Raw genomic sequence first — 19,148 nt, forward strand, 5'->3', positions numbered from 1 at the left:
TTCATTTAATTCGAGATCTCTCGTTCTTTTTCTGATCTCCACTCTGTTCTGAACGTTTCGCTTGCTCTATTTTTCTTTCTCTCGCTCACGCCTAGCTGAAACCGTTACAAAAACTAATGCAACTAACTCATCCGTCAAAAACACAAGCAGTTCTTATGTGTATATGTGCATAACAACGTTAACGCACAGTAAGCAAGACATCCTAATCTATTCAAGTTATCAGCCCTCTGTGCATTAAGTTTCCATAATGTCTACGGGGATGAAGAAAGCCAACGAAAACAATAGATGGCCAATTATGTTGACATTAAAAGTCGTTTGTTCTTCCCTCAGTGTCGATCTCCTGAAACGGATAACATATACCTCCTTCAAGACAGATCAGTCCGGGTTTGTTTGTACAGTTGCCATGGGGACAAGTTTAGGGAGGAGCTGACTCCTACACAAATAAAGGATGTCTGGGATGGTGTGTGTATGTAGAAGGAGCGCACACACACACACACACACACACACACACACACACACACACACACACACACACACACACACACACACACACACACACACACACACACACACACACACACACACACACACACACACGTCTCCAAATACGTACCTACTTCACATAGAACAATTCAAATTGTCTTGATCCAACAATAAAGTCCAATACATATTGGGCAGAGTGAACTTTAACCTTTCAGTTTACCAATAGAAAAGAAGTATACCCAAACGCTACAGCTCAGTTTAAACAGAAGGCTCTGATGGAGACGATTTATGCCGAAATATAAGCTTTTTGTTTGTTTGTCCAATCAATAAATCTATCAGATTTACCCAGCAACAAAGGGCTCATTTGTCTTTATTCTGATAGCCACCAGTTGAAGTATCCCGGGCAAATTATGTTTTTGGATAAATATTTTAATTACATACAGTATCAAATGTACAGTAAATCCTACGTTGACAACAGCACTAGTTATAACTACCGTCATAACCATGTTTTTGTCACACCAGTGAGAAAAGAAGTTCGCCTGCTTTCAGACTTTCCAAAGAGAGAAATATTAAAATGATCAGGCAGAATTTATTACGAATACATTCCCCAAAAATCGTAAATTAAAGCAGAAAGACTTGTAATAAGAATGTCATTGGAATGCATCCACTTGAGTTTACATTTGGACAAAGCTAAGAATCTGCACTTCTAGGCCCCCTTTCAGATTCAATATAAACAACTCCAATGGGAGCCGGGGATCCTCCATGTCTTCAGTCCAAATCCTTTAAAGTCCCCCGAAAGTGGTAGCAAAGGCAGACTATAAATATTTTAAACGTTACAGTCTATCCTTATGCTGTGGGTAAAGTACATTCCCTTATACTCAATTTTGTTCTCCAGAGCGGTTATCCCTGTTAACACTACAAGGTACCACTTTACATTAAGGTACCCTTCATAAAAGAGAACCTTAAAGTAGTGTAACCCACTACAAAAGTGTTCTGTTTTTGCATAAATGTTATTTATTTTTGCACCATGGGGATAATGACGGTATGGCTGTTTGAGGCAGATGAGGTGGATGAAGGAAGAGGTGGTGTGAAGAAATGACAAGCAGAAAGAAAGGCAACTCAAACTGACGGTGGGTGAGAAAAATATAAGAGTTTATAAAGCAGTGGATCGGTGTCGTCGATTTACAGCTCCGTACAAAAGACGTACAAAAAAAGCCACCAACAGACACGCAGTGCTCTCACATTCCAGGGTCGTGTTCATTGGGGATAGCAACGGGAAACGTTTGCAACAGAACATGGACATGTGCATTTCTTATTGGACATGTCCAGGGAGTCCGTTTATCTTTTGGTGCCTAAATGAACACGACCCAGGGAAGAGTGAATGAAAAGGGGGAAAATAAACTAGAACAAAATCAACCAAAGACAGAAACCAAAAAATAAAGTAATTACATATTAAGGTGCTTAAACGATTGTTCTGCAGGCAGTGTCCTTCCTATATGAATACATACTCATTTACACACGAAAAAGGCAAAAACAAAATGTCATAAATCATATTCATGGAACACAAAAAGTATGCCTAACCAATGTTATTCAAATACATTGTTATAAGCTATTGCAGTGACACTCTCTCTAATCGTTTCATTCATCCCGGACAGTAAAAAAGGTCGCCGTCAGAATTACCTATAGAGAAAAAAACTACTCCAGGAACTTAACTGTATAATTCAATCAAATTAATTTACACCGCTTATCTGATCATATTAGAGTGAAGTAAAACATCCCATTTTGGACAAAAGGCAACGAATGTGGCAACATTCCTAATATGGTATTCAACAGCAATCGTAAAAAGAAAACCTCGCCATCGAATAAAATAAACACCATTTCAAAAAAGGAGGGTTGTTTTATTGTTGAGACCTGAACGTTTGTTGTATATTGACAAATGTAAAATGTCAGACTTGACTGGGAACAAAAATTGGCCTATCTTCTCGTTATCTTAAACATGACAAGGGGATTTGCTGCGGTTGAAATTAGCCAAAAGTACACGTCAACTTTAGGCCACTTCAACTAAAAGAAAGTACACAAAGTAAGCTGAGAAACTGATGCTGCTCCATCAGTTATATCTATGGACGGAGACGTCTAAATGACCTTTCATCAATATTCAATACTTTTCCCCCATTATAAACATCTATACATACAGAAACAAGTGGGGAAAACTAGTTGCTTTTGCACATGTTTTTCCAAAGGTATCAAAGCTCCCAAAGCCCTATCGACAATCCAATCTAGCTTTCACTTGTAAAATCCGTAGTGTAACTCAGACATTTTTACATGAGAGAGAAAGGATAAAACGCCAAGTCAACCAATCAATAAAATCCCAGATCTATAAATATTACTTCCATCAAAAGTACAAAATGTACTGTACTTGTTCAAGCAGAAGGGTTCAAAAGGAAATATCAACGATTGCCACTTCCACATTTGAAATAACTCATCCATATAGGAGTTTGCAAACACTAAAATGAAAAAACTGGAATTGACTGTAGACCCATAGCGGGCAGATATCCAGAACCTTCCGGTGCGCATAAAAGGCTCTGGATGTACATATATGCATTCAATATCAATGCATTTGCCTCCAAACATGTCATACTCTATCCCGTGGTATCCAGCAACACTTTTGGGTATCATGGATTACACAGCATCATCATTTTCACTGGGGAAAGAGGTGAGTGTTCCTGTGTTGGGGTATGAACATGTAACATCGGATGAGGATTTTTGTACTAATAACGCTGTGGTTGTTTCGTGGTGCTTATTGAAAGTCGGTGTGGATAAGAGCATTTGCCAAATGACTAAACATTGAAAATGTGTTGCAATGTCCTATGACAATACTGCTCTGAAAATACCATGCCCTCCTATTACAGATAATACGCTTAGGGGGGGGGGGGGGGGGGGTCTCTGTACTCATTTAACACTGAGGAAAAAGGGAAAAGAAACATGGCTGACATGATGATGTCAAGGCAATCCTGAGTGGCAGTTTACTTGGCATCTTTAACTCGCTCTTTACCACATTTGACCTCTCTGAATGTTACACAATCAACTTATCAATGCAAGTTATTACATTACTGGGTCAAAATAGATCTAATGAATCAAATAACAGCAGATGTCAACACTAAAAAGGTGGCCATCTTGTTTGGCTACCCTTCCTTCGGTATCTGAGGTGACAGGAATACAAAAGTATGGATCTTCTTCAACCTCTACTCCATCATTTAGAAAATAACCGTTTAGTTAGTGGAATAGTCTCCTGTAGAGTTGGCTAGTTAGAGCTAAAACAAAATACTTGCTGTGACGTCACACACGCTTGGGAAAGGCTTCTTGGATGACCCGACAGTGGGGGCGTGTTGTTCCGGGGTGAGGCTTCCCCTAGGTACAGATCTAGGGTCAGCTCCACCTCCCCCAATCCTAACCATAACCATTGGTGGGGAAAGTGCAAAACTGACCCAAATCAGTGTCTAGGAGCAACTTCATTTTACTCCGGGTTGGTTGTGTCCAATATGGGTTGTGCTAGAGATGGAAGGGTCCAATTAAAGAGGGTGCGGGGGTGGACCGGATTCATCATTATAGTTTCTTGACGTAGTTTCCTGGGAAGGTTCCAAACTGCTTGCTCCGTCGAGAAGTCCCTTTGCAAAAACACAAAAAACAGAGATGACATTCTCCACTGTATGTGGACACCCAACGGTGACACAACGAAACGTCGTCGTAGGTCGTACAAGTAAAAGAGACCGTGTTTAATGAAGGCTAATAATAATAATCAACAATCGAATGCGTCTGTTTACACAGCTCACTAGAAGTGATTCAGTGGTTCTTATATGCAGAGAGAACTAGCCAGATAATTGCTGTATTAAATACCGAATTCAAATATTGCAACAAAAACACAACTTGATTCCCTGCAACTTTAAAATAGATTCAAAGTTTAGTTTTTCAGCAGCTGTGCCTGTCTAGATTGCAGCATTCCTACCACACTGCAATGTACTCAATATCCAGATCAGGAAACTAATGATCTCGTCCAGCTAAACATCCCATTGCAACATGGCCGAATGTTTAGGAAGGAAGGAAATACAAGGACCTAGAAGAGGGGGTGGAAATGTATTCTCAGTGCCACCAGTCTTTAGTGGATAATACTGCCGTTTGGTATCCAGCTGAGTTGTCAAAATGGATTAAGTGGACATTTCAGAGTGGGAGAGGAAGTCCCTGTTCTGAAACAACTCCTAGCCCCTAGGCACTTCCCCTAGCTCCCAAGCACTTCTCCTAGCTCCTAGGCAGTTGTAAATCTGAGAGGACTGAATAGATTTACGTGGCAGAAATTCCAGCTTGCCTATCAGAGGGCAAGGTGGGACTATAACCACATTTCTTATCCTTATCAAAGTCTTTTAGATGTACACCCTAAGTGCCTACAGGCAAGGGGTTGTTTCAGGATGGGGCTGAAGTGTGTTGTATTCAGGGCACAGGCAGTAGAACTAAAGGTAGTAGATCGCACAAGGAACTCGAGCACCACCAACTGGTGAGAGTGGGGTACAAGTTGAACATAAATGCCATTACAGTATCCACTGCTGCAAGTCTACTAACTGCAGGGCTCGCCAACGCTGTTCCTACCGTCTTGTAGGTTTCACTCCAACCCAAATCAAGCACACCGGATTCTAATAATCAGCTGGTTGACGAGATGAATCAGGTTAGTTACAATTGGGGTTGGAGCAAAAATCTACAGGAGGATAGCTCTCCAGGAACAGGGTTGGAGAACCCTCTTACTACAGCCTACCAGAGCGCTGCACCCGTCGAACCTCCTTAACCATGAAACTATTTCCGATCTTTTGTCATGACTGGATAGAGAACAGCTTAGCTTTTCAACAACAGCTTAGCTTTTCAACAACAGCTTAGCTTTTCAACAACAGCTTAGCTTTTCAACAACAGCTCAGCTTTTCAACAACAGCTTAGCTTTTCAACAACAGCTTAGCTTTTCAACAACAGCTTAGCTTTTCAACAACAGCTTAGCTTTTCAACAACAGCTTAGCTTTTCAACAACAGCTTAGCTTTTCAACAACAGCTTAGCTTTTCAACAAAAGCTTAGCTTTTCAACAACAGCTTAGCTTTTCAACAATCGAGTACGGTGATTCTGTGAGGAAAGGTTGAGGCCTTTATTCTCCTCTCTTACCGACAAACCAGCCGTCGTCACACTTCTCCATGACGTCCACGACGTCCCCCTCCTTCAGCTCCAGCTCATCCTCGTTACGGGGCAGGTAGTTGTACAGGGCCTGGAACCTGGAACCAGGGATGTGTGAGAAACGTGGCCACAACGCTATGGCTTTGTGATGAGATCATTATTAATGGTGGATGTTGATGTAGGCAGGTAGCCTAGCGGCTAAGAGCATTGGGCCAGTAACCGAAAGGTTGCTGGTTCGAATCCCAGGTGAAAGATCTGCCGCGTTGCCCTTGAGCAAGGCACTTAGCCCTAATTGCTCTGAATAACAGTGAAAATAACAGGAACATGTATGTTGATGATAATCTGATTGTAAAAGTATTTAGGAGGTTATGTTGACAGAATGTCAGACTCCAAATGAAATGCATGTAAATGTAGGACATCTGTGCTGATATTGATATTGCTGATTACTAGAACAACCGATGGGGCCACAACCATGGAAATATAACCCACATAATAAGATTATTATTGTTGTGTCAATGATGACGATGATTGAGATTCTACTGTTACTTACGGGTCTCCGCCACCATGGAGCAAATCCTGCACAAACCTCTGAGGGGAAGAGAGAGAGAGATAAGTAGTTTGACAAACAGTTGATATGGTGATATAAATCCACTGCTTTGAGAGTCACATTTATCCAAATTCAATAAACCCCCAAATCCACTAACAAAAACACACCAAATCTCAAGGCTCAATCCCCTACAAAGAAAAAAACGCACCACAATGTAGTCAAACAATATCATGCACTGAAATCCAGGGGTAACAGGGTATTATTAGAGAACAAAGATTACGTTCCCCACAATGCACAGCTGCTAGTGTCACGCCCCTACCCTTTGACCTCTAACAGGTGACACACAGGACCTTTGGGGTCGTGACGGGGCTACGGGAGGGTTTACCGTCGACCGCGAGGAGGTCGTGCTTTAAAGGAGGCTGAGAACCAGAAATGCGACACAACAACAAGACAGACTGCCGTCAGCCTCCATTTTCAGAAAGAACAAGAGCAGCCATTTTGACCACAGAGAATCACTGGTATTGTCCCAAAGGACACCCTATTCCCTATATAATGCACAATTATTTTTACAAAAGTTAAAGGTTATATAGGGAATACATTGTAATTTGATACAAAAACACTGCAAACTCCTGAGCACTCATGCTGTATGCAAGGGCTGTCTTCCCATGTATACAAAGGCATACAGTTGAAGTTGGAAGTTTACATACACCTTAGCCAAATACATTTAAACTCAGTTATTCACAATTCCTGAAATTTAATCATAGTAAAAAAGCCCTGTCTTAGGTCAGTTAGGATCACCACTTTATTTTAAGAATGTGAAATGGCAGAATAATAGTTGAGAGAATTACATATTTCAGCTTTTATTTCTTTCATCACATTCCCAGTGGGTCAGAAGTTTACATACACTCAATTAGTATTTGGTAGCATTGCCTTTAAAATTGTTTGACTTGGGTCAAACATTTCAGGTAGCGTTCCACAAGCTTCCCACAATAAGTTGGGTAAATTTTGGCCCATTACTCCTGACAGGGCTGGTGTAACGGAGTCAGGTTTGTAGGCCTCCATGCTCGCACACGCTTTTTCAGTTCTGCCCACACATTTTCTATGGGATTGAGGTCAGGGCTTTGTGATGGCCACTCCAACACCTTGACTTTGACTTACCTCGACTCCAAACATAACGATGGTCATTATGGTCAAACAGTTATATTTTTGTTTCATCAGACCAGAGGACATTTCTCCATTGTCCCCATGTGCAGTTGCAAACTGTAGTCTGGCTTTTTTACGGCGGTTTTGGAGCAGTGGCTTCTTCCTTGTTGAGAGGCCTTTCTGGTTATGTCGATATAGGATTTGTTTTACTGAGGATATAGGGTTAGGGTTCCTCCAGCATCTTCACAAGGTCCTTCTTTGCTGTTGTTCTGGGATTGATTTGCACTTTTCGCACCAAAGTACGTTCATCTCTAGGAGACTGAATGTGTCTCCTTCCTGAGCGGTATGATGGCTGCGTGGTCCCATGGTGTTTATACCTGTGTACAATTGTTTGTCCAGATTAACATGGTACCTTTATGGGTAACGCTGTTTCAAGGGTGCTGTTGTCGTTGTGTTCCTGGTTCGAGCGAGGAGAGGTACGGAAGCTATACTGTTACACTGGCAATACTAAAGTGCCTATAAGAACATCCAAAGGTTTAAGAAATACAAATGGTATAGAGAGAAATAGTCCTATAATTCCTATAATAACTACAACCTAAAACTTCTTACCTGGGAATATTGAAGACTCATGTTAAAAGGAGCCACCAGCTTTCACATATTCTCATGTTCTGAGCAAGGAACTTAAAACGTCAGCTTTCTTACATGGTGATCTAGAAGAAGAGTGTGCGGCTCTCTTTTACTTTCAGCTTTCTTACATGGCACATATTGCACTTTTATTTTCTTCTCCAACACTTTGTTTTTGCATTATTTAAACCAAATTGAACATGTTTCATTATTTATTTGATGCGAAATTGATTTTATTGATGTATTATATTAACTTAAAATAAGTGTTCATTCAGTATTGTTGTAATTGTCATTACTACAAATACAAATATAAAAAAATAAAAATTGTCCGATTAATTGGTATCGGCTTTTTTTGTCCTCCAATAATCGGTACCGGTGTTGAAAAATCATAATCGGTCAACCTCTAATTATAAGTGAAATAATCTGTCTGTAAACAACTTTTGGAAAAATTACTTAGGACATCTACTTTGTGCATGACACAACAGACTTTCCAAAACTATAGTTTGTTAACAAGAAATGTATGGAGTGCTTGAAAAACGAGTTTTAATGACTCCAACCTAAGTGTATGTAAACGTCTGACATCAACTGTACATAGTTTATACTGTATAGGTGATTTATACACCTCTTATAGGCTACACACAGTACATCTAAAAGAAGCTAGCCTGGGTACACACACTGGTGCTCTCTCATTAACACTGGCATACACTGAGCATATGGGCATCTGCAACCAGGCGTCCAACATGCTGCTAATTCACGCATTGTCATCACACAGCCGCACAACGCACTTCACTGGTCCAACAGGTGATTAATACAGATGAATTAGGGCACAACACACACAGTCCGTCAGGGTTCATTGTGGTTAACTTTTCTTATCATTTTGCATAACGCAATAAGAGCACCTGCAGTGTCTTTTACCTTGATCTTAGGAGACCTAGGTTCTGGAAAGGGTACAAGTGGAGGGGAGAGAGGGAGAGGAGCAGAAGAGGGTGGAGGGGAGGATGGGAGCGCCCGTTGTGTGTCAGGGATGGGGGAGGTTGGAGAAGAGGGTTGGAGAGGAGGAGGAGGGGAGACCAGGGCTTGACGTGAGGCCAAAAGGGAGGAAGAGGGAGGGGTGGGGGGAGGAGGAGTAGAGGATGGGCGGGAGGGAGGGAGGGGGAGGTCGTGAGAGGCGGAGAGGTGAGAAGGGGTGAGGTCGTGAGAGGCGGAGAGGTGAGAAGGGGTGAGGTCGTGAGAGGCGGAGAGGTGAGAAGGGGTGAGGTCGTGAGAGGCGGAGAGGTGAGAAGGGGTGAGGTCGTGAGAGGCGGAGAGGTGAGAAGGGGTGAGGTCGTGAGAGGCGGAGAGGTGAGAAGGGGTGAGGTTGTGAGAGGCGGAGAGGTGAGAAGGGGTGAGGTTGTGAGAGGCGGAGAGGTGAGAAGGGGTGAGGTCGTGAGAGGCGGAGAGGTGAGAAGGGGTGAGGTCGTGAGAGGCGGAGAGGTGAGAAGGGGTGAGGTCGTGAGAGGCGGAGGCGGAGGTGAGAAGGGGTGAGGTCGTGAGAGGCGGAGAGGTGAGAAGGGGTGAGGTCGTGAGAGGCGGAGAGGTGAGAAGGGGTGAGGTCGTGAGAGGCGGAGAGGTGAGAAGGGGTGAGGTCGTGAGAGGCGGAGAGGTGAGAAGGGGTGAGGTCGTTAGAGGCGGAGAGGTGAGAAGGGGTGAGGTCGTTAGAGGCGGAGAGGTGAGAAGGGGTGAGGTCGTGAGAGGCGGAGAGGTGAGAAGGGGTGAGGTCGTTAGAGGCGGAGAGGTGAGAAGGGGAGAAGAGGGTGAAGGAGAAGAGAGGTAGGAGGTAGAGATGAGGGAAGTGGGGGAAGGAGAGCAGGGTGGCACAATCTGTTGCGAGGAGGAGAGGGGAATTGGGGGAGGGGTAGGAAGATGGGACAGTGGAGAGGAAGAAGGCATAGCCAGGGCTTCAGCTGGTTGTGAGGCAGAGTAAAAAGCGGGGGATGGTGAGGAGGGAGGAGAGACGGGGGGAGGGAGGAGGGTGATGGGTTCCAACTGTGCCGGGTTGCACAAAGTGCTGTGACAGCGGGACGGATAGACATCAGCCTGGGAAGGGAAGGAAAATGTGACACCAATCACACCCAGCGTCAAACCCCGAGCTGAGTCAACATTCCAAAATGTAGGTTCAGTATCGAAGCATTACTCTGCATAATCAAGTAAACCGAGCCAGAAAAGGCATGATGTGAAACTACGGGGGTTAGGGTCAATTCCATTTCAATTCATGACTGAAGAGCCTCCATATATCCAAATGTACCAAAGCCCTGGTTAATCCTGTATTTTTCACTATAATAAGTACATCTTAATTTATTATCAAACTCTGTAAAACTGTTTGGTATTGGCTCGGGTTAGGTGTTAGCAAGCATTTGTGTATGCTTCAACTGAGTCTGAAACCTGGTCCACACATCATGCGCTACCTCTGTTTTCAGCCCCTCTCTGTGGACAGTTACAGTACCACAGTCTACATCAATGTTCCTTTCTTCTTCCTTCTCCTCTTCTTCCCCTCCTATAGCTTCCTCCTCTTCCTCAATGTACAATGTCATCGGCCTCTGAGACCCTGCCATCCACCTATTCACCCTTTTTGATTGGCTGTCCTGCGTGATGGACAGGGGCTGCGTAGTCACAGGCCTATGAAACTCAGACTCTAGCCTAACCCTTCTCTGTGATTCGTTGGTCAGTGCCACGGCCGGCCTGAGAACCTCCCCTCCATCTTCATCACACATGGGCTGATCCAGGATCATAGACAACAACTGATCATAGGGATCTTCCACTTGCTGCTGAAGAGGGGGGGGTTCCGTTTCTAGTTCTAAGGATACTGGCTGAACACTTGGCCTGTACCACAGCAACAAATCTGCGGGCGTGTCCCCCGGCTCGGGTTCAGTGCAGAAGAACCCCCCTCTGCCTGCTAGGGACAGTGGTTTGTTCTGTTCACTGTCCCTTAGGCCCCTCTCTTCGATGTATCCCAGGAAGGAGTCGGGCACAGGGGAGGCGGAGGGAAAGGAAGAGTCAGGAGGAGGGGGTGGAGAGAAAGGAGGGGCTGAGGGGGGGGAGTCTAAGTCAAACAGCCACTGCTTGACAGCCGGGCGGGAGGAGGCGAGACAACTGGATGCATTTCGTGGCGGAGGGGTGAGCCCTCGTTTGGGTGGTGCGGGAGGGGTGGCCCTCCGTTCTTGATCTTCCAGGAAAGGGAGGAGGATTGGGGGAAGGGGGCGGTGTGGGTGGTATGGGGGTATCGGAGGAGGGGGGCTGAGGGTGAGGGAGAGCCACTCGCTGGTGACGGCCTGCAGACAGAGGGTCTTCACGGGAGGAGGGGGTGTGGGGGGAGGGGGCGTGGAGCAAGGAGGATGGTGGTGATGGAGGGAAGGGGGGGTGGGAGTGCTGTTGAATGGCTCCGGAGGGAGAGAGAAAGAGAGAGAGGAGGGGGGGGATAAAAAAGCAGAGACTTACACACCAGGAGTGGAGGGGTGTGAGGGAATGAGGGAAAGAGGAGATGCACACAAACCCATCCACACTCATTCTCCCCTGCCATCCAAACCCAACAGTACCCTCTCTCCATCTCATTTCATTCTCTCGCACGTACACACACACACACTTACTTCACCAGGCTCAAATGTTCTAAATGCATCTGGGTCCAGTTGTGTGAAGCCTCTCCGTTAAAGGGATAGTACAGAGATTTGACATATTTTGTTTCCTTACTGTGAAAGCAGTCTATGGACAAGGAGAGACTGTCTTCCACACTCAAAACCTCTACTAGCATTGAAATGCTATCACTCTGCGTGGACAGGACTTCCTCTTTAAGCCATAGCATGTCGACAGTCACTTGAGACCCATGTAGGTTTCTTAAAGGGGAGGTAGTAGGATCCCTAACGCATTTACAGCGCTTAGGAAAAGCTTTACACAACGTCCAGAAAGAGGAAACTGTGCAAGTGACAAGACTTGCTTGAGTTTTAGGCTGGATATCTTTATAGCACTGTGACAACTGCTGATGTATAAAGGGCTTTATATATATTTTTTTGGGGGGGGGGGTAGGGGGGTTGATTGATTAAGGGTGGGTTGCACCAACATGGTTTAAATTTACCTAAGATTAGAGCTAATCTAGGTTTTGTAAATCTAGGTTTATAATCAATCATTAAAAGGTTTTAAACCATGATTAGTGACGTGTTACACCAATATACAAGGTATTTAGTGAGTTGAAAATGAAGTAGCTAGCCACAAATGAGGCCACAAAGTTGCTGTTCCCTGATAAAATAAACAATGTAACGTTAGAACTACTGTAGCTCCATCAATGAAAGGGTCTCACGGGTTGGCTGATTTGAACTAAAAATCTGTTATTTGCCAGTACTAGACAGAAAACTAATTTGTTAGCTACTGCAGCTAGCCAGTTTATGAACCAAGCTAGCTAGCGTACAATATCATGTATATTATTGTCATTACTTAACGTTATTTAGCCTGTTATTATTTGCCCGCTAGTCACCTGATCATGGCACGTCAAAGAAGTTCACATTTCTCCTCTTATGAAAAAAAAAACCTCTTGTCGGAGCTGACGGAGGAATTTAGTAACGTAGTGGAGGATAAAAAGACAGACAACACCACTGTCAAAAAGGAGGAAGACACCTGGGCTATTTTAATCTAGGTTTAAAGTGAAAACTACATTTAGATTAGAGGAAGGATTTAATTTACCTAGGATTCATTTAAAAACTAGGTTTAAAAATGTGGTGTAACAAGATTAATAGATAAACCTGGATTTAACCCAGATAATCCATGTTGGTGCAACTCACCCTAAGACTTAAAGGTAGTTTCAGTGAAATGACATCATTATACACAGCGGGGAAACTTGCTGCTCACTGACATAAAAAACAACAGACTGTCACTATAAGTCTTGTGTGGACGAATACAATATTCGTCTTCTTCTGTCTCTACCTTGGTGGGCGTGGAGCCCTGTGTCCTGTTGCTGGGGTAGCCGTGTGGGTCTGGCTGGTGGGAGGGGGCGGGGCTCTTGGAGGGCGAGCGTTTGACGATGTCTATGTAGGCCACAGGGAAGATGCCCTGCTTGGTGGTGTCTGGGATGTTCCCTTCGTACCAGTTCTGGTCCACCTGTCTCAGCAAGACTACCCTCTCACCCTGCAGATTATATACACAGACACACACGGAAATGAAGACACGTCAGTGAACAGACATGCGCATTGAATCATGCACAATCACACCAACACACACGCACAAATTTCTGCACACACACACCTTACCTTGCGGAGGGACAGCTCCACGTTTGTGTCAGCATTGAAATTGTAACGGGCCACCCCCTCCCCGATCTCTCTGACGTGTGCTGGTGGAGGAGGCCTAATCGGCTGCTGCTTATCTGGCAACGGCATCTTCTGTGTGTGTGTGGAGAGTGGGGAGAGCATAGGTCCAAGAAGTAATCAATTAAACTGCACACAAAGCTGGGTGGTGACACACACACACACACCTAGACATTCACACAACATAATCATTATCATCTGAAACACACACACACACACACACACACACACACACACACACACACACACACACACACACACACACACACACACACACACACACACACACACACACACACACACACACACACACACACACACACACACACACACACACACACACACACACACAGCAGGTAGCCTAGCTGTTAAGAGTGTTGGGCCAGTAACCGAAAGGTCACAACTCCTCTCCGGCGCTGATTCAGAGGGGTTGGATTAAATGCGGAAGACATTTCGGTTGAAAGCATTCAGTTTCCTTTCACCTCATACACACTCAATGTGCCCTACCTCTATGTAGGAGATGGGGAAGATGCCCAGTCGTCCGCGGTGCTCCCCCTCGTACCAGTTGCTGTCAATCTGTCTGATGATGTTGACCGCGTCGCCCTTCTTGAACGTCAGCTCTCTGAAACAACGGTCACAAGATGCTTCTTATAACCCCCAAACACCAGTCTCTATGGGCCCGTTTCCCAGATGGCGCAGTCCTGAACTACAAAGGCACGCTCAATGGAGAATCTCTACTGAAATTGCTTTTCAGTCCAGGACTGGGCTTGGTCCGTGTTTGGAAAACCGGCTACCAATGACATGTATTGACTATATGTGGCCCATGCAGGGATCAAACCCAAAACCCTGCTGTTGGCAGCACTGTGTTCAAAGGGTACAAACATTAAGTCACTGGAATCATCCATGTGACATTGTTAACCAGCCAGGCACTAGTCTCAAGCCCAGACTCTCGGCGTGTTAAGCCGGAACATTGGAACATTGTGAGAGACTAGCCAAGCACCATTTTAGTATGAAGAGCAATGGGGGGGCAACAATCGTCCACGCACGCCTTTCAAGGTAGGGAACTGATTAAGCAGGCGGATGTGAAGGTAAGCAAGTCACTGCTTTTTAAACCTAAAATGCATTACCCACTGCACCATACCAGTGTCTATAGTATGGGAACAAAGTCATTTTCTACGTTCCCTAGTAAAAAAAAAACATAAGGAGGAAGAGTCCTAGAAAACTGTTTTGTTTTAATAAAACATATAATAATCACAGTTTTCACCTGTAAACACTGGAATGGGCTGGAGATAATGAATGAGGTTATTGCCCATAACAGAGGTTAACCTTGGCCCCTCAAAGAAAAGCGTGGCTGTCTGTTTCAAGTGTTGTGCATGCCCAGCCTACTTGCTTGCAAACCAGTGCAGCACATACAGAGGTCCCTGTATCTCCCCTCCACACACGCATTTCACTGCATTCAGTCACTTTACTCACTTAGCGGTCTGTGCCTTAAAGTCATATATAGCTCTGGCAGGCTGTTTCTGATGGAGGAGAGAGAAGAGAATGAGTTGGGTCATCTGCTTATGGGAGACCTATGAAGATGAGAGTGAGAGAGTGATGTATAAAGAGAGAGCGATAAAGACATATGAGAGAGCGAGAGAGTGCGAGAGAGAGCGAGAGAGAGAGAGAGAGAGCGAGAGAGAGAGCGAGAGAGAGAGCGAGAGAGAGAGCGAGAGAGAGAGCGAGAGAGAGAGCGAGAGAGAGAGCGAGAGAGAGAGCGAGAGAGAGAGCGAGAGATATAAAGAGAGCGAGAGAGAGAGAGCGAGAGATATAAAGAGAGCGAGAGAGAGAGCGAGAGCGAGAGATAGAGCGAGATAAAGAGAGCGAGAGAGAGAGCGAGAGAGAGAGAGCGAGAGATAAAGAGAGCGAGAGATAAAGAGAGCGAGAGAGAGTGAGATAAAGAGAGCGAGCGAGAGAGATGAGAGCGCGAGAGATATATAAAGAGAGATAGAGAGATATTAAGAGCGAGATATAGAGAGATAAAGAGCGAGATATGGAGAGCGAGATATATATAGATATATATAGAGATAGAGATGTAAAGAGAGATATAGAGAAAGAGAGCAAGAGGGACAGAGCAAGAAAGAGAGCAAGAGGGAGAAAGAGAAAGCGAGAGGTAAAGAGAGAGAGGGAGAGAGAGCGAGCGAGAGGTAAAGAGAGAGGGAGAGAGCGAGCGAGAGGTAAAGAGAGAGGGAGAGAGAGCGAGCGAGAGGTAAAGAGAGGGAGAGAGAGCGAGCGAGAGGTAAAGAGAGAGGGAGAGAGAGCGAGCGAGAGGTAGAGAGAGGGAGAGAGAGCGAGCGAGAGGTAGAGAGGGAGAGAGAGCGAGCGAGAGGTAAAGAGAGAGGGAGAGAGAGCGAGCGAGAGGTAGAGAGGGAGAGAGAGCGAGCGAGAGGTAAAGAGAGAGGGAGAGAGAGCGAGCGAGAGGTAGAGAGGGAGAGAGAGCGAGCGAGCGGTAAAGAGAGAGGGAGAGAGAGCGAGCGAGAGGTAAAGAGAGAGGGAGAGAGAGCGAGCGAGAGGTAAAGAGAGAGGGAGAGAGAGCGAGCGAGAGGTAGAAGAGGGGAGAGAGAGCGAGCGAGAGGTAAAGAGAGAGGGAGAGAGAGCGAGCGAGAGGTAAAGAGAGAGGGAGAGAGAGCGAGCGAGAGGTAAAGAGAGAGAGGGAGAGCGAGCGAGCGAGAGGTAAAGAGAGAGAGGGAGAGCGAGCGAGCGAGAGGTAAAGAGAGAGAGGGAGAGCGAGCGAGCGAGAGGTAGAGAGGGAGAGAGAGCGAGCGAGCGAGAGGTAAAAGAGAGAGGGAGAGAGAGCGAGCGAGAGGTAAAGAGAATGGGAGAGAGAGCGAGCGAGAGGTAAAGAGAGAGGGAGAGAGAGCGAGCGAGAGGTAAAGAGAGAGGGAGAGAGAGCGAGCGAGAGGTAAAGAGAGAGGGAGAGAGAGCGAGCGAGAGGTAAAGAGAGAGAGGGAGAGCGAGCGAGCGAGAGGTAGAGAGGGAGAGAGAGCGAGCGAGCGGTAAAGAGAGAGGGAGAGAGAGCGAGCGAGAGGTAAAGAGAATGGGAGAGAGAGCGAGCGAGAGGTAAAGAGAGAGGGAGAGAGAGCGAGCGAGAGGTAAAAGAGAGAGGGAGAGAGAGCGAGCGAGAGGTAAAGAGAGAGAGGGAGAGCGAGCGAGCGAGAGGTAGAGAGGGAGAGAGAGCGAGCGAGCGGTAAAGAGAGAGGGAGAGAGAGCGAGCGAGAGGTAAAGAGAGAGGGAGAGAGAGCGAGCGAGAGGTAAAGAGAGAGGGAGAGAGAGCGAGCGAGAGGTAAAGAGAGAGAGGGAGAGCGAGCGAGCGAGAGGTAGAGAGGGAGAGAGAGCGAGCGAGAGGTAAAGAGAGAGGGAGAGAGAGCGAGCGAGAGGTAAAGAGAGAGGGAGAGAGAGCGAGCGAGAGGTAAAGAGAGAGGGAGAGAGAGCGAGCGAGAGGTAAAGAGAGAGAGGGAGAGCGAGCGAGCGAGAGGTAAAGAGAGAGAGGGAGAGAGAGCGAGCGAGCGGTAAAGAGAGAGGGAGAGAGAGCGAGCGAGCGGTAAAGAGGGAGAGAGAGCGAGCGAGAGGTAAAGAGAGAGGGAGAGAGAGCGAGCGAGAGGTAAAGAGAGAGAGCGAGAGGTAAAGAGAGAGAGGGAGAGAGAGCGAGCGAGAGGTAAAGAGAGAGAGGGAGAGCGAGCGAGCGAGAGGTAGAGAGGGAGAGAGAGCGAGCGAGAGGTAAAGAGAGAGGGAGAGAGAGCGAGCGAGAGGTAAAGAGAGAGGGAGAGAGAGCGAGCGAGAGGTAAAGAGAGAGGGAGAGAGAGCGAGCGAGAGGTAAAGAGAGAGGGAGAGAGAGCGAGCGAGAGGTAAAGAGAGAGGGAGAGAGAGCGAGCGAGAGGTAAAGAGAGAGGGAGAGAGAGCGAGCGAGAGGTAAAGAGAGAGAGGGAGAGAGAGCGAGCGAGAGGTAAAGAGAGAGGGAGAGAGAGCGAGCGAGAGGTAAAGAGAGAGAGGGAGAGAGAGCGAGCGAGAGGTAAAGAGAGAGGGAGAGAGAGCGAGCGAGAGGTAAAGAGAGAGGGAGAGAGAGCGAGCGAGAGGTAAAGAGAGAGAGAGAGAGAGCGAGCGAGAGAGGTAAAGAGAGAGAGGGAGAGAGAGCGAGCGAGAGGTAAAAGAGAGAGGGAGAGAGAGAGCGAGAGGTAAAGAGAGAGGGAGAGAGAGCGAGCGAGGTAAAGAGAGAGGGAGAGAGAGCGAGCGAGAGGTAAAGAGAGAGGGAGAGAGAGCGAGCGAGAGGTAAAGAGAGAGGGAGAGAGAGAGCGAGCGAGAGGTAAAGAGAGAGAGGGAGAGAGCGAGCGAGAGGTAAGAGAGAGAGGGAGAGCGAGCGAGCGAGAGGTAAAGAGAGGGAGAGGAGAGCGAGCGAGCGAGAGGTAAAGAGAGAGGGAGAGAGAGCGAGCGAGAGGTAAAGAGAGAGGGAGAGAGAGCGAGCGAGAGGTAAAGAGAGAGGGAGAGAGAGCGAGCGAGAGGTAAAGAGAGAGAGGGAGGGAGAGCGAGAGAGCGAGAGGTAAAGAGAGAGGGAGAGAGAGCGAGCGAGCGGTAAAGAGAGAGGGAGAGAGAGCGAGCGAGAGGTAAAGAGAAGGGAGAGAGAGCGAGCGAGAGGTAAAGAGAGAGGGAGAGAGAGCGAGCGAGAGGTAAAGAGAGAGAGGGAGAGCGAAGCGAGAGGTAGAGAGGGAGAGAGAGCGAGCGAGCGGTAAAGAGAGAGGGAGAGAGAGCGAGCGAGAGGTAAAGAGAGAGGGAGAGAGAGCGAGCGAGAGGTAAAGAGAGAGGGAGAGAGAGCGAGCGAGAGGTAAAGAGAGAGAGGGAGAGCGAGCGAGCGAGAGGTAGAGAGGGAGAGAGAGCGAGCGAGCGGTAAAGAGAGAGGGAGAGAGAGCGAGCGAGAGGTAAAGAGAATGGGAGAGAGAGCGAGGTAAAGAGAAAGAGCAGCCATGTGTTACTAGATAAGATACAATTATGTTGAAATGTAAAGCTTATCAGGACAGTGAAATTATTCTATTTGAATCAATCAAGTACTAGGTAGAGAAGAAAACCATTAGCACTTTGTAATAGCCTGCTAAAAATAAAATACATCTTCTAAATAGGAGTACCAGTGTTTCCCTTTGCATTGAATAGACGGGGTGTCTAGCTCTTTGGACCCCACCTAAAAGAATGTGGCTTCAATTGATTGGGAAACACTGGGATGTACTGGTTTAGCTAGTCTCATTCATCATCAAAGTTAGTCTGGAAAATCAAAGTTCTGGTTTGGCTACCTCTCTGTCCGGGGTGGCTCGTCTGGTCTGCCCCCCTCCCCCGTCGCTGGTGGTTGTGCTGTACCCCCTGGAGGCATCCTGCTCTGTGAGGGGGAACAGCACAGGGGTCAAGGGTTATCATAAGGGTCAACAAAACAGTGTTGCCATGGCGATGGGACGACACGTGCACATCGACGCCAGGAGGCATGTTCAGAAGGGCGAAACCGTTACAGCATGCTCAGATAGAAATGCATTGTGCAGAAACTGACATGATCGTCTTTTATGCAGAATATCATGTTGGCTTTATCTGTTACATTTCCCATGGGAGGATTCAGAAGGGTGAAATGTGCAGAACGTTGCAGGTGGAAATTCAATATAATAGAAGCTGACAATTGTCTATTCTCCATGATCAAAAAAGGAATGTCTGTTCTAGTCAATATATTCTGTGTCTTAGCGTTCTGTAGAGTTGCGCCTCCCTGAGTAAACCACGTTGGTTTACGCAATGGGTGATGATGTCATTCAGGGTAGTG

The 19,148-nt window shown here is 46.5% G+C and overlaps 1 pseudogene across 1 annotated transcript in view; it reads right to left on the reverse strand.

Moving 5' to 3' along the window:
• Positions 1-1,613: 1,613 nt before the first annotated feature.
• LOC124013302 overlaps positions 1,614-19,148 on the reverse strand; it is a 107,570-nt pseudogene continuing 90,035 nt past the window's right edge. The window contains exons 20-29 of the transcript XR_006834846.1: positions 18,640-18,722; positions 14,798-14,895; positions 13,832-13,946; positions 13,271-13,399; positions 12,958-13,148; positions 12,328-12,344; positions 6,577-6,583; positions 6,237-6,272; positions 5,678-5,784; positions 1,614-4,148 (exon numbers count right to left, since the gene is read on the reverse strand). The product of XR_006834846.1 is annotated as a sorbin and SH3 domain-containing protein 2-like (transcript). The remainder of the gene's footprint in view (positions 4,149-5,677; positions 5,785-6,236; positions 6,273-6,576; positions 6,584-12,327; positions 12,345-12,957; positions 13,149-13,270; positions 13,400-13,831; positions 13,947-14,797; positions 14,896-18,639; positions 18,723-19,148) is intronic.

The sequence above is a fragment of the Oncorhynchus gorbuscha genome, linkage group LG24, assembly GCF_021184085.1.
Source record: "Oncorhynchus gorbuscha isolate QuinsamMale2020 ecotype Even-year linkage group LG24, OgorEven_v1.0, whole genome shotgun sequence".
Classification (NCBI taxonomy): domain Eukaryota; kingdom Metazoa; phylum Chordata; class Actinopteri; order Salmoniformes; family Salmonidae; genus Oncorhynchus; species Oncorhynchus gorbuscha.